At 42.0% G+C, this 13,672-nt stretch overlaps 1 protein-coding gene across 1 annotated transcript in view; it reads left to right on the forward strand.

Moving 5' to 3' along the window:
* Positions 1-8,147: 8,147 nt before the first annotated feature.
* The window catches only part of NDNF (neuron derived neurotrophic factor), a 40,652-nt gene continuing 35,127 nt past the window's right edge, over positions 8,148-13,672 (forward strand). The window contains exon 1 of the mRNA XM_035029312.1: positions 8,148-8,643. The gene's annotated coding sequence lies outside the window, so the exon portion shown is untranslated. The remainder of the gene's footprint in view (positions 8,644-13,672) is intronic.

Consider the following 13,672-nt stretch of genomic DNA (forward strand, 5'->3'; position numbering starts at 1 on the left):
CTAGAAAGGCTCCAAGTAATATATCAGGACAGCCTGGAGAGGTGGTTAAGTGCAGAGGCTTTGAATCAGACCCTAGCCTGGCCACTTATGCCTCTAAATCTATTTCCTCGTTCGAGAAATATGGAAAATTATGTCCTTTTCACTGGATATTTTAAGGAATAAACTAGATAAAATTTATAAAGGAAAGAGTACTAGATATAGTACATTTTGTCAAACACGAATCACTCATTTTGGTCATCTTAATGAGCAGGTTCTGACTGTTCCGTTCATGTTATTTTTTCACTTAAAAATGGTTTTCTGATTAGGTAGGGGCAAATGATTTATGCAAGTTGAATTTAAATTTAAGGCAAATTGAATCCAGGGAATAAGAACTGCCAATTATTTAGTATGTATTTTTGTATCAGGCACTTTACATATTTAAAACTGTCTAATTCTGATGGCAACCCTATCAGAGAAATTCTATTATCCCCATTTTACAGATAAGAAAACAGCCTCAGAGGGATTAAATAATTTTCCAAGTTCACACAGTGACAGAGTTATTAAGAGGCAACGTAGGAAATCATACCCAAGACCTCTGACTCAGAAGCCTGTGTTTTTTCCAATCTATCTCACACCATTCAGCTTCACAACATTTAACAAATAACCAGGCTTGGTGTCTGTGTGGCCTTAAGGCAGAATGATATCATTGGCATGGAACTATTGGGCACTTGGGCCAAACTGCCTGCACGAAAGAGTTTTCTTTTTAGCTGTGCCTAAACAAGCCATGAGATATAGAAAATAAAACAATTTTTAAATGATCCCACATTATAGGAGCATATTAATCACATACTCCTGGACTCCCTGTTATAGCTAAGAATGCATCCTAACCCCTGTTTCTTTCAGCCCTTTTTATACTCCAGACTTTTCTCATCTCTCTAGCTTTGTGTGTATATACCTTTAGTATCCTTACAGTATTGCTACCAGCTGAGGCTTGCACTGTTTGTCATGGCTATATAATTGATCTGGTGCGGGGTACTGAGAACAGCAATCCATGCTGATTTGGTCAACCAGCCTGGACCAATTAAGAATAGTGAGTGATAGGATACCACAGGCTGAGACTCAATGTCATCAGTAGATTCCTTCTTCTAGAACATAGGAGGTTCTCAGGAAATGTTTCCTGGATTGACATTTAAAAATATTTTAGTTTTTCCAGCACATAACTGATAAAGTGTAATATATCAGAAATGTTCCTTTTACTAATTGATATATTAAAATACATACTGAAATGAACGGGTATATTGAAATGCAATGAAGGAACAGACACATACCTTGAAGTGAGACAAATGGATTTTTTGTAAGAAGAATTCATTTATTATAATCGAAAGAACGCCTCTTTTACAAACCAGGAGGGTCCTTCTTAAGTGTGGCAAATGGTGCTTGCTTTAATGTTTTATTTATTTAAGTTTTCCCCACTGCCAAGAGGATCGAGTCCAAACCTCTTCTGCCATGGTCACTCCAGTCTGTCCAACCTATATGTCTAATTTTTTTTTCTATATTAATTCCATTAGCAATATCCATCCTACCCAAACTGTACTCTTCACTGCCTCTTAATGCCTCTTGGTATTTCCTTCCTCTGAACCTTTCCCAAAGACATTTCTGTGGCTTCAGTGCTCTCACCCTCTTCTCCATCGATCCAAACTTTTCCCAAGGTGAGTACGTTCTATTTTATGATGTTTACTACTCCCGTGGAATTATCCCTTGTCTGATGTTGTGACCAAAATTTGAAAGCCAACTAACTTGGCACCATTGTGCTGTAAGCTCTCTGAGGGCAGGGGCAACTTCTGTCTTTTTAATAATACTTCCTCAGGATCTGGCCGATAAATAGTTATTGAATGTCTAAAGAAAGGAAAGAAAAAATGTCGGAACTCTTCTTGCAGAGTTGTCCTGCATACATACTATTCTATGTATTTTTTGGTATCTCTTTCAGCAGTAACCATAGTGCCTTGAACAAAGTAAGAGTAATTTTCTTTTCCATGTACTAAATTAATCTTTGAAAATCCATGCAAAATGTTTGAGTTTTTTAATAAAATATTAAATATTTTTTAATCCAGTGATGGTTTTATAAGGTAATGGTGATTCTGATTTAAGTTAAATGTATTTAAATGTACTATAGTAATTTTTAAATACACCATTCTACTTCTCAAACTAAAACTCAAGAAAATTATGTTGATCTTATCTATACCCTTATAATTAAAGTGATTTAATTAAGGCAATTTTCTATAGTAATGGCTTCTTTGTAACATTCCCTAAATATGTCACTCCCTAAAGTAACATATGTCCCCAATAGATAACATCCCCTAGATATGTTCTTTCTTCCTTCAAACCCTCATTGACTCCACAGCCCCATCCTGTAGCCCAAGATGACTGATCCATCTTTTGGGTCTCTACTTAGATGTTACTTTCTTCAAGAATCTTTCCCTGATGTCCCATTCCCACCCTCCTCATGGACTTGCACATCACACCCCCCCCCCTTATTATATCACATGGTAATTACCTAATTCTCCACTAGACTACAGCTTCTGGAGAGCAAGGGCCCTGTCTATTCTTTTTATTCCAGCAGCTAACATAATCCATGGCATATAGTATGTGCTTGACAAATATTTATTACATGAGTGAATGCCCTCCTCAGGAAGAATGGAAGGTGACTGAGGCTTAACGTTTCAACTTTACATTGGTTCAGTGTGTAAGAGTCATCAAAGTAGAGGTAATCATTAATTTCAAAGGAAATTTAGAGACCCACTTCAAGAATTGTGTAACAACCCTTGCCATGGAGAGGGTGGGTTGGGATGGGAAAGGGATTGAAAATGAGCCAACAGACAAAAGAATACCCAGTACCTATTCAGTGGTATGGCCAGGGCTATGATACTGTTTCAACCAAGCTTCAGGATCTGTACGATGGTTTCCACCAGTTCTTTTGTCCCAGTCCCCAGAGTGGGGATGTCAACCACAACACTCTGTGAAGTTACCTATATGTATAGAAAGTGTATGTATATGTGTGAAATGAGAAATATATTGTACAGATACAAGTAAGGTGGTGGCCAATTGATAGGCAGAATACTCTAATAGCATTGATGATCTTCAGTCTATTTGATCTTTCCAACAATCATCGTTCAGTCTATTGATAATGTTTCAATCTATTTTCATGATTGAGCCTATACCATATGATAGTGGTTCTCAGGAACACTTTACAGTCTTGAAATTATTGAGGAACCCAAGGAACTTTGGTTTATGTGGGTTATTGCTATCAGTATTCATTATGTTAGAAATTTAAACATAAAATTTTAAAATATTCATAGATTTATTTTAAAGTAACTGTGGTGTATCTGCTACATGTTAACATTTTTTTTTCTGGAAATAACTATATTTTCCAAAGAAAATAATTTAGTGAGAAAAGTGGCATTGTTTTACATTTTTGCAAGTCTCTTTAGTGTCTGGCTTAGTAGAAGACAGCTGGATTCTCATATCACTTCTATATTCAATCTGTATTGCAGTATGTTGTTTTGTTTGAAGTAGATGAAGAATATCCCATTTCACACAGATATGTAGTTGGAAAACGAAGCAGCATTTTAGTAACACTTTTAATAATTCTGGATATTCTTCTTTGATGCTACACCAAAATTCAACAAGTGGTAGTTTCTTAAACTTTCTAATTTCAGTGTGGAATATGAAACTGTCAGCTAAATTTTCATACTCCATTATATTAAAATTCTTTGATCTATCTTGTACTTTGAATGGATCTTTTAACTCATGAATGATTTTATAACATCATCCATCATTGGTCATTTGGAAAATACTGGTTCACTGAGTCATGAAGATATTCCAAATGTCAATACTTTTCGTTTTACAATACCAAAAACACATTAATTAAAATGATCACAATCTTAATACAAAAGACTTTGAATATAGGAAATCTACCAAGCTCATGGTGGCAGAGACATGTTTTCTAAATTCTCTGTTTTTTACTTGAAAGACCACATTTTTCACTGAAAATAAATACTTCCAGTTGTTTACCTTGAAGTGACAGGCTCACTTAATTTGTTTGGAAAAAAATATTTGCAAAACATCCAAGTGTAAATAACCATAGCTTGTCTGTCAGTTGCTCTTTCAAGTAAAAATATGTCTCATGAAAAAAAGCAGCTAGTTTAGCTCACAACCCAATTACCCAAGGGTTTTAATTCAAGACTAACACTGTGCTTTGGGATGCCGCGGAAGAATTTTATGTGTGCCTTCCATTTTGCCACACAGAATAGTAAAAGGACAGAGTCAAGGGTTTAAACTTAATGAAATGAACAAGTTTTACTGCTTCATCAAAGACATTTTTAAGTGCAAGTGACATTTGTGACAGGGGAGACTACAAATGCTAGGAGAGTTTGGTTCCACTGCCCTGACCCATGCTAAGGTGCTAGCAGTTTTACTCAGCCGTTGCTTTTGTGCCTATTAGTGCAAATGTCAACATAGTAAAAAAAAGAAAATTAACATCTTAGAATTAACATAATAATAGCTTTGGCCTTGCAGAACTCCCTGAAAGGGTCTCAGGAATCCCCAAAGGGCTTATGAACCATACTTTGAGGATTGCTACTTTAAGACACAGGCTTGAACGAAGAGTTCTCTCACACAGACTTTAGTTATATTCTTAATTTTATAATCATTTTGGGTTTTTTCCCCCAATTAAATAACAATAAATTTCATAATTAAAAGTAATCTCAGAAATAATAACTAAATCTCTGCCAAACACTTCAATATGGCATACTACCTCATCCTCACAAAACACCTGTAAATCAGCTATAATTTGTTCCATTTTTATACTTGAAAAAACAAAACAAAACACTGAAGCTCGGTGAGGCTAACCTATTTACCCCATAGCAAATAATTACCTGAGTCTAGAATCAAATACAAGTCTGTCTGACTAAATAATGCATGTTCTATCTAATACGGCACATCACCCAAGTCTGAAGATATTTAATACATATATATTTTTCGAGAAGACAGATATATTGATATATGCAAATCCTGATGTTCAAAACAGAAATATTTTTAGGAACTTTCATAAAAATATCCTTTACAGAGTTCTTATAGAACTTGTCACATAGATTTGGTCTGTCATGAATTGTCTGCATTAATGATAAGTCACTTTCACACATTTTGGACTCCGTTTCTTCCTAATGGCAATTTTAAAGTACTATCTCAATTTCTGGTTTATTCAAACTCCCCACTAACTCTGTGAGATTCACGGGCCAGGGAGGGTGCCCTATCCATACTGAGGAGGGAACTGACCCTCAGAGAACTCCATAGACTTCTCGGCTTTTCCCTTTCTACTTGCTTTTCCCTCAGTGTCATGCAATTAAGACCATGCGTCTCACATAAGAAAAGCAAACAAAAGTACAACCTCTACACAAGTGCTTTTCTTGTAACTTTTTCTACTTTCCCTCAAGACCAAACTGCTAGGAAAATGAGCTTGTGTTCTCTGTCCCCATGGTCCCACCTTCTCTACCTACTATGATCTGGATCTTTCGCACACATATACTATAAGCTACAATTGCTTAGGTGAAGATCACTGAGACATTTGTAAGGAGTAGCAGTTGCTTCTCAGTCTGACTGCCTTGATCATTCTGCCACATTCTGTACTGGTCAACAGTCCCTTCCTCTCTTGGCTTCATCAATCTTGCTCTCCCCTAGTTTCCATCTTGTTCTCTGGTCTCCATATCTTTCTTCTGCCGGCTCCTCTTCTTCCATCCACTCTTACATGGATGGAACATTGGTGTTCTGCCATGTTCCATCCTAAGTCTCTTCCTGGCTGCCCTCTTCTTCTCCTTGGCTTTAAGAAATACCTCAATGCTGATGATTCCTCATGGCCCCTCCAGCTTGGATCCTCTCTCTTAGGAGCACTCCTTCCAACAGCCTAAATGGTGCTGCACTCAGATATCCCACATTCGGCCCCAACTCAAGAAATTTAAAACAGAACTCATTACATTCCTACCCAAACTGCTCCTCTCTATATGTTGTTTCTCTTGGCAAATAGCACCATCTCCTGCCTTCTTGCCCCAACCAGAAACCTCCATGTCAGTCTAGACTACTCCTTTTCTCCATTACCCTCCATATCCAATCAACCACGAGGTCCTGTCTGTTCTATTTCTGAAATATCTCTAGAGCTGTCCCAACCTCCCAATTGGTACTTCCATTGCCTTAGTTGAGCCCTAACTTTTTCTCTGGAAATAACCTCCTCACTGCCATCTCTCTCCTATTTGTCTTCCACAACAGTAGCAGACAAAACTTTTTAAAACTCTTATTGGATGACAGTTAGAAACCTTAAAATCTGTCCTTGCATAAAGCCCTGAATAGTCTCCTAGCCATGCACCACCTTCAGGAGAGTTTTGGCTCTTTGGGCTTGTAGAGTCTGGTGTGGCCTGGCCATGCTCACTTCCAGCTGCAGTCTACCACACCTACCTTCTCCCAGCTCCCAGGACATACCTCAAGTACTTTAACCCTTTCCTAACCTCTTCACTTGCTTTTCTCTGTGGAATGCCCTTCCTTCCCCATCCTTATCTGCCTTGCATTGTCTTCCTCATCCTTCAGAACTCTACACTAAAATCTCTATTAAGAGTACCTTCTAAAGAAGAATTAGCTGTTTCCTTTCCAAAGGTCCTAACCAACAGGTACGTTTATTATAGTGATAATTCTACTTCCATTAATGCCTCTGTCTCCCTACCAGGCTGGAGGCTCCTTAAAGTCCGCACGCACTATGTCTTACCTTGAAATCACAGCACAAAGATATACATAGTACACAGTAGGCACTTAATAAATGTTTGTTAATGAATGCCCAAGGACCAGCTCTGGGTCATATCTGTTAAGTAAGGGCTGGAGTCACTTCTCCAGATCTTCTGAGCAGAGCCCAAGAGATCCCCTTTTCCCACCTCATTGTCTCATATCCTAAATAAATAAATAAGCAAGCTTGCACGGTGGTATCAACATCTCTTTTAGCGTCTAAACATTCTATGGCTTTTACAAAACTACTTTGTGGAGTATAAACAGTTTCATAAGTCCATCTACAGCAGTATTCTCACCTAGGAGCCACAAAACTTCGGGAGCCTCATTGCACCGCCCCCTGTGACCAGGTATTTAACAAAAAGACCACAGTTGTTCATATGACCTCGGTAAGGCTGATTTTCATCTTATTTATCTCCGTTTCTCGGTGGCAATAAGAAGAGGGCAAGTATTTTTCACGCTTTCAATACTGACACTCTATCTTAATAAACTATGTTCTGAGAACTTAAAATTCGAGAGTATAAAAACCAGGTTTGCTGGAAAGTAGGTTCGCATTTGGGAAAATGAGATCACTAAATCACTCACTCCCCACCCCCACCCCCACCCCCGCCTTTTTTCTCTGCCCTGGCCAGGTTGCTAATTAGGTAACTTCTTATCATAATTACCTAGTCAGCCTTAATGGCTTCACACACTCTGCTCCGTCTCTCACTGGTCCTGTAGGGCCGCTTTTCAATTGTTAAAACAGCTGCTGAGTTTCAAACCGGAGGAGGCTCGGTGTGCGCCGAGGGGGAAGCGCTCCCTGAGTGAAGGCTCTGGTAGGCAGGCGGTCGGGTGAAAAGTGGGACATGAATGCACAGTTTGCGCACTCAGCTTTCCGCCTCCAACCTTCTGGATTTAGCTCGTCTCTCCACTACCCCCCCACCCACCCATCAACCCCAGAGTTCCCCCTTATTGTGCACCCGGGTCTCTCTGACGGTGCGATGGCCCCGCGTACGCCTCTCCCTAGGTTTTGTGGTTTTGAGGGGGTCTCGGTGGGCCTCCCTCTCCTTCCTCGCGACACGGGGGGCGGTAAGGACGGTGGGGTGTCCCCTGCGATGCCGCCTGCCAGGGTCCCTGTTTGGGGAGCGCTGGGTCGTGCGTGTGTGTGTGTGTGTGTGTGTGTTTGCGCGCGCGCGCGCGGTGGCGCGCAGCGGGAGGGAGGGAGGGGCTGAGGGGGGAGGCACCGGGCAGAGGAGGGAGGGGGCGGGCGGGCGGCGGTGGGGCGGGAGGGGGAGCGGCTCTGGGCTTCAGCAGTGACACTCGGGAGCGAACACTCACTCCCCGCTCGGAGCAGCGAGAGAGCGGAGCGAACCGAGCCGCGCACCCGCTGCCGCCGCGCGCCCGGCTCTCCTTGCGTCGCACTCCAGCCAGGCGCCGGTGCCCCGAGCGGCCGCCCGCGGAGCCCGCGACAGCCCCGCTGGGCTCGGCAGCATCCTCCCGCCGCCCAGCCCCCGCACGCTCCCCGCCTTTTAAAAGGACCTCCCGCCACTTCCCCGCTCTGTCCCGGGATCCCCCAGCCCCGCGCTTCTCCCCGCTCCACTTCGCAGCAACTTCGGCGGCCGCGCGCCGCCAGCCTCGCCGCCTTTGAAGTTTGCAGCGCCCACGGCAAAGTTGGGACACTTTGGCCGATTTAATTTTTCTCTTTTATCTGCCTCCTCCTCCGCCTCCCAGCCCCTTCGGTTCCTGAGTACTGGTGCTTAGCATCTTGGCCGGTGCCGGGGACGTGGACTGTTTCGCACACCACACCTCGGGGAGGGATTTTTCCTCTCCCCCTCCCAGGAAAATCAAACAGATTTTTGTAAGGTAAGTAGCGAGAGGAAAGCAAACTCCTGACGCCCCGACGCCTTAGCCCGCCACCCCAAGACCTGGCACAGGGAGTGTTCACACCCGAGGGCTCATCTGGGATGGGGGTGGAGGCGCGCGTCCCCTAAGTCAGAGGGGCCCAGCGAGTGGAGGTTCTCCGTCACCGCTGGCCGAGGGCACCAGATCCGGAGGAGCCGAGGGCTTAAGGGGCGTGGAGCAGGTTTCCCTCGGTTCTCCACGCTGGCTTCGTGGCTGGGCGGCGCAAACGGTGTTAGAGGTGGAGAGACCGTGCACAGGCCGGGGACACTGGGTTCCCGGTGCCCAGGGCGCGGCGGAGTCCCGGGAGCCACAGAACCTTTATCCCGGACTTGGCCTGGACACTCACTTTGCCCGCCTGCCGGGAGAGCTGCTGCCTCCCCCTCCGGTTCACGCCCTCTACCCTTCTCTAGAGAAAGTCTGCGGAACTGGGTCCTGGGAGGCGTGTGAGTGTGGGACGAAAAGCGAGGGGTCTGGACTGCGCCTGGGGCTCGCCCGCGGGCAGGGCAGGAGCGGCTTCCTGGCGGGCGGCCCCCAGCCCCGCAGCCCGGGCTCTGAGATCTCGGTCCCCTTCCGCCAACCGAGCCCCCACCGCTCTGGCTCCTCGTTAGTCCTCTGCGTGCTAGGCGAGCATCGTTAGAGAAACTTCCTCGAGCTGGGCAGGGAGGCCCGGGACCTGATCCTGCTTTTGCCGGGGTACCAGAGCAGCCACCAAGGGGACCTTCCCTCCCGCCCCAGACCCAGCCGACAGGGCGTCGTGCCCTAGCCCTGTCTGTGCACCAGTCGGTGTCCGCTCTAGTTGGCGCTACCTTCAGTACCACCGAGCAGAGAGTTGGCGCGGCCCCGACACTCAGGAATCCGAACGAGTGGTTCCAGGTCCCAGCTGTGCTCCTGGGACACTTCGCAAACTGCAGAATTTAGGGTGCGGTTTCGTTTCATTGTGCGCCCTTCCTGCCCCCTCCCCCCCGTACCCCCGCCCGGGGCTGGAGAATTCGCCGCAGTCCCCAGCACCAGGTCCACGCGGGTCGCCGAGGCCCTTGGAGTTTGCCGCGGGCACCTCTGCAAGGGCGCTGAGCTGTCCTTCGGGCCAGGTCGCGGTTCCCCTCCGGGTCCCCTTCGGGGCGCTGTCCATCTCCTGCTCTGGGTACAAGGAGCTCCCTGAAACCAAGACCTTGAGCGAGAAATGAACCTGAGAAAATGTCTCTGGGTTTGATTTTTTTTTTTTTTTTTTAACATAGTTCCTTTTAGCAACTTAGTTGGGCTGGTTAATTTGTCTACTTCTCATCATCATTCTATCCTGCTATATCAAAAAACAATTTAGTTTTTCATTTAGTCGCTGACCTCTCCAAACACACTACCCTCTTCCCCCCACCGCCCTCGCCCACCCATTCTTTCGCCTCGCTTCCTGAACCCTTTTTCTTTTCTGAACGAGGGAATCTCCCCGCACCTCCTCCTTTTTTCCTCCCACCCGGTCCCTGAGCGCCTGTGAGAACCAGGGGAGTCGTCAATGGAAATAAATAGGACCCCCGCTCCATTCTCCGCCCCCTTTAAACAAGTAAAATCCTCCCTGGGCTGGCAGAAGTAGAGATAAAACATCCCTCCAGAGGGAGCGGTTTTGAGGATTTGATGGGATTGAATTGTTTTATTATCCTGAAAGATGTGATGGATGGATGCGAGAGCAGAGTGTACTGAGGGCTCTCAGTATTTATCATTATTTATTGTTTATTAAGTGTGATAATAAGGCCGTACCCTAGCTGAAGACCCTGTTTATATTTGGTTTTGATTTTGTGTCAGTCTTTTATTACAGTGGTTTCAGAAAGTGAATACACCAAAAGGGTATTAATTCCTCACACTCATTCTGCATATGGAATTAATTAAATGTCAAAAAGATACTGTCATTTTACCAAAGTTTAACCCATGAACTTTTAGAAGGTTGCAGTCTTATGAAATGCCCTCGTTTGCCTCAGTCTGTCTCCTTAAAGTTCAAAAAACTTGGCAACATAATTAATTATGGTCCCAATTCCCATTTTCAATCTAAACCTATATGCAGGATTACATTAAAATATCCCATCATTTATCCTTTAAAAGTGACTCTGATGAGTTTAAATTCTTTGGGAGAAGGAGTCAGCTGGGAATGAGGGGTCCAGAAGTTAGAAAAATTAGTGACTATTTCAGATTTCACTAAAAAAATCCTTTTAATTCTTCCTTTAAAGAACGAAATTAACAAGTGTTTTCTCTGCATAATTCTTAACTTCAGCGAAGGTCCTTAATCTTTACCATACACTAGAAACACAACAGCTTGCAGCTTTGTCTCTATTGTTTTCATTTTTATGTCAGGACATTTTATTCATTAAACCTGTATGTGGAAGTCACAGGCTCCACGTGGCAGCAACACTCTGTTTTAATTAGTAACTATCATAAAAAAGAAGCTAGAACTCTGTAATGGGCCTAAATTGCTAGGAATTATGTGTGGTTTAAATTACGCATTTATTTCAGCAGAAATGAAACCATGAATATAAAACATCTTTTAATCACTTGCAGACACAGCTTTTATCTCTTAAGATGTAACAAAATATATAATTGAAAAATATCCTTCTAAGAATGAGGGAAGCCCTGACCCTCATTTTATTTGTCCTGTGTCTATTGAACATTCATGTGGTAACATGAATAGTAAAAAGCAAAGAGTGATGTCATAATCTTGGCAATACCATGCTGAGGGAATGCTTACATTCAGGGTAGCCATCCATCGTGGATCAGTCTGCAGATAACTTAATGTAGCAACTTTTTCAGTTGGCTTCCTGAACCTGGTGATTCAGATATTAGTTTTCTCACTTGGATTTATTGGCCAGACTCTCCGTGTGATAAGGGAAAACTTGTGTTGTAGAACTCTAATAATTTGGAATGAAGGAGTTCGGAAGGTAGAAATAAAATGTACCTGTCCGTTGTTATCTTCCCGTGTTTGTTCCTATAGTATTTCTATTCAGTGTATCAAGAGGCCAGAATTTTTATTTTCAAACTGATGGTGTTTTTGTTGTCATTGTTAGGACAGAACTTATTTTTCACTTTGCAACAGTGAATGAGTAGATATTGGAAACGTAAGGACTATGCCTGAGTTAACAGATAGCAAGAAGTAGTGTGAATTCCACATAATGTGCACTGACTAAAATTATTTTAATCTTTCTCCCTTAGTTATTCCAGTGATAAGGTGGTTGAGTCTAGTGACCAAGCAGTGCTCCCACGCTTTTTTTTTTGCTCCCCGTCTCTGTGTTAGGTCTTGTTTTGGGGAGCCCTGCACTCTTGGTAGCATCCAAGTAATGAATGGACCTCTCCAGGGTCAGCTGCCATCATCTTAGTCACCAGGAAGAAAGCATATCCCGTAGCCATCCATATTGTGTCAAAACCAAGTGTAATCTACAAAAGTCATTCAGATTATTCACTTGACCTCGAAACAATGTCTAGAACCTCTAAATGTCTATTTTGGAACAATTATTCCAAAGAATATAATTTATTCTTTTCCAGTTGGTTCACAATCATTCAGTAGAAGCAACAACTAAACAAGTTATAGTTGAGTAGTAAATAGTAAATCACACTAAATCTTTACTTTCAAATGGATTTCAAAATTAAAGTTCTCCAATATTTAAACACTCCATTTAAAAATGCTTTGCAATTTAAACCCTGAAGTTATGCTAAATTCTGCCTTATTTTAACATTATATTACGGTGCAAATTGACACCCATGATACACACACTCATGCTTCCACATGTTAATTTTCACCTAAGAAGAAAAGTAAATACTTTGCTGTTATTGTTCAAAAGAATCACATAGCATGATATAAAGAACAAAACTGCTAATATTTTATGGCATCATATGGTGGTATGCTGATCCTAAATTCAGTTAATATTTCTGGGAAAAACCACACCATTTTAGGATTAAGCTGTGTTTGGATATGTGTATAGATCTCTTGCCTCTTCTGAGATGACACCTGACATTTGCTTTCTATAGCCCACCAGTGCCCAAGCCAATGACAAATGAAGGTATATTCCTGGCTGCTTACTTGCTGAACACATTTCCTAAACCCAAAGATGCTATATTCACACCTTCCCCCTTTCTTTTGTGTTACTAAAAACTGCAAAGCAACAAATCCATGCATTTTAGTATTTTGAAATATTTGGAAATTATAAAATATATAATATTAATTGACCCAAGATTTTAAAACGTGTTGCTTGTTTTACATTTTAAAAATTAAGAGTAAGGTATTTGATCAGTATGGAATAAAAGCGAACTGTCAATATGTTTTTGCAAATTTTTCGCTTTGGGATAAAGAGACAGATTTGACCACAGAACAGCTGGATAATGGGTCCTGTTACAACGTCAATTTTTTTAAGAACTCACTAAACTAAATGTGATTTAAACTTTAAAGTCCCCAGACCTCAAGTTTTTAAATCTAGAAACTTCCAAGATTACATGTCATTATTCCTTCAACAGTTTCCGGATCCTTTAGAAACTGATTTATTTTAGTAAGTTGGTGAGTAGTTTTTGGTTTTGATTTGTTCATTTTTCCTGTATCAAATTTGAAAATGATACATATTTAATACTTTACATATTCCTCTGAAGTATTTATTTTTAGTTTCACCTGTGAAAACTCTGAATGAATCTTTAAAAAAGAAAAAATATGGCAGAATGTATATAGTTAACTTTTCCAATGTCCCTTAATTGTTCCTTTCAAAGAATTTGCTGCTATTCTTTTGAAAGAATTGCTTCTATATAGTTATGAAAGAAAAAAAAAGAATAAAAAATTTTTAGAAACAATGGGTTATATAAAGTTTGGAAGGAACTCAATAAAAACATGATTACACATGATTAGAAATCGATTCATTTGAACAGACCTCTTAGACACTGCCTCTGCAGTGTGGAGGTTTTAAATATAATAACCAAATAACAAAAATGAGTTAGCAACATGCATTTATGTCTGTTTTCTAACTGGAATGATTAC

This window comes from Mirounga leonina, unplaced genomic scaffold (genome assembly GCF_011800145.1).
Source record: "Mirounga leonina isolate KUSES-001 unplaced genomic scaffold, KU_Mleo_1.0 Mir_234, whole genome shotgun sequence".
In the NCBI taxonomy this organism is placed as follows: domain Eukaryota; kingdom Metazoa; phylum Chordata; class Mammalia; order Carnivora; family Phocidae; genus Mirounga; species Mirounga leonina.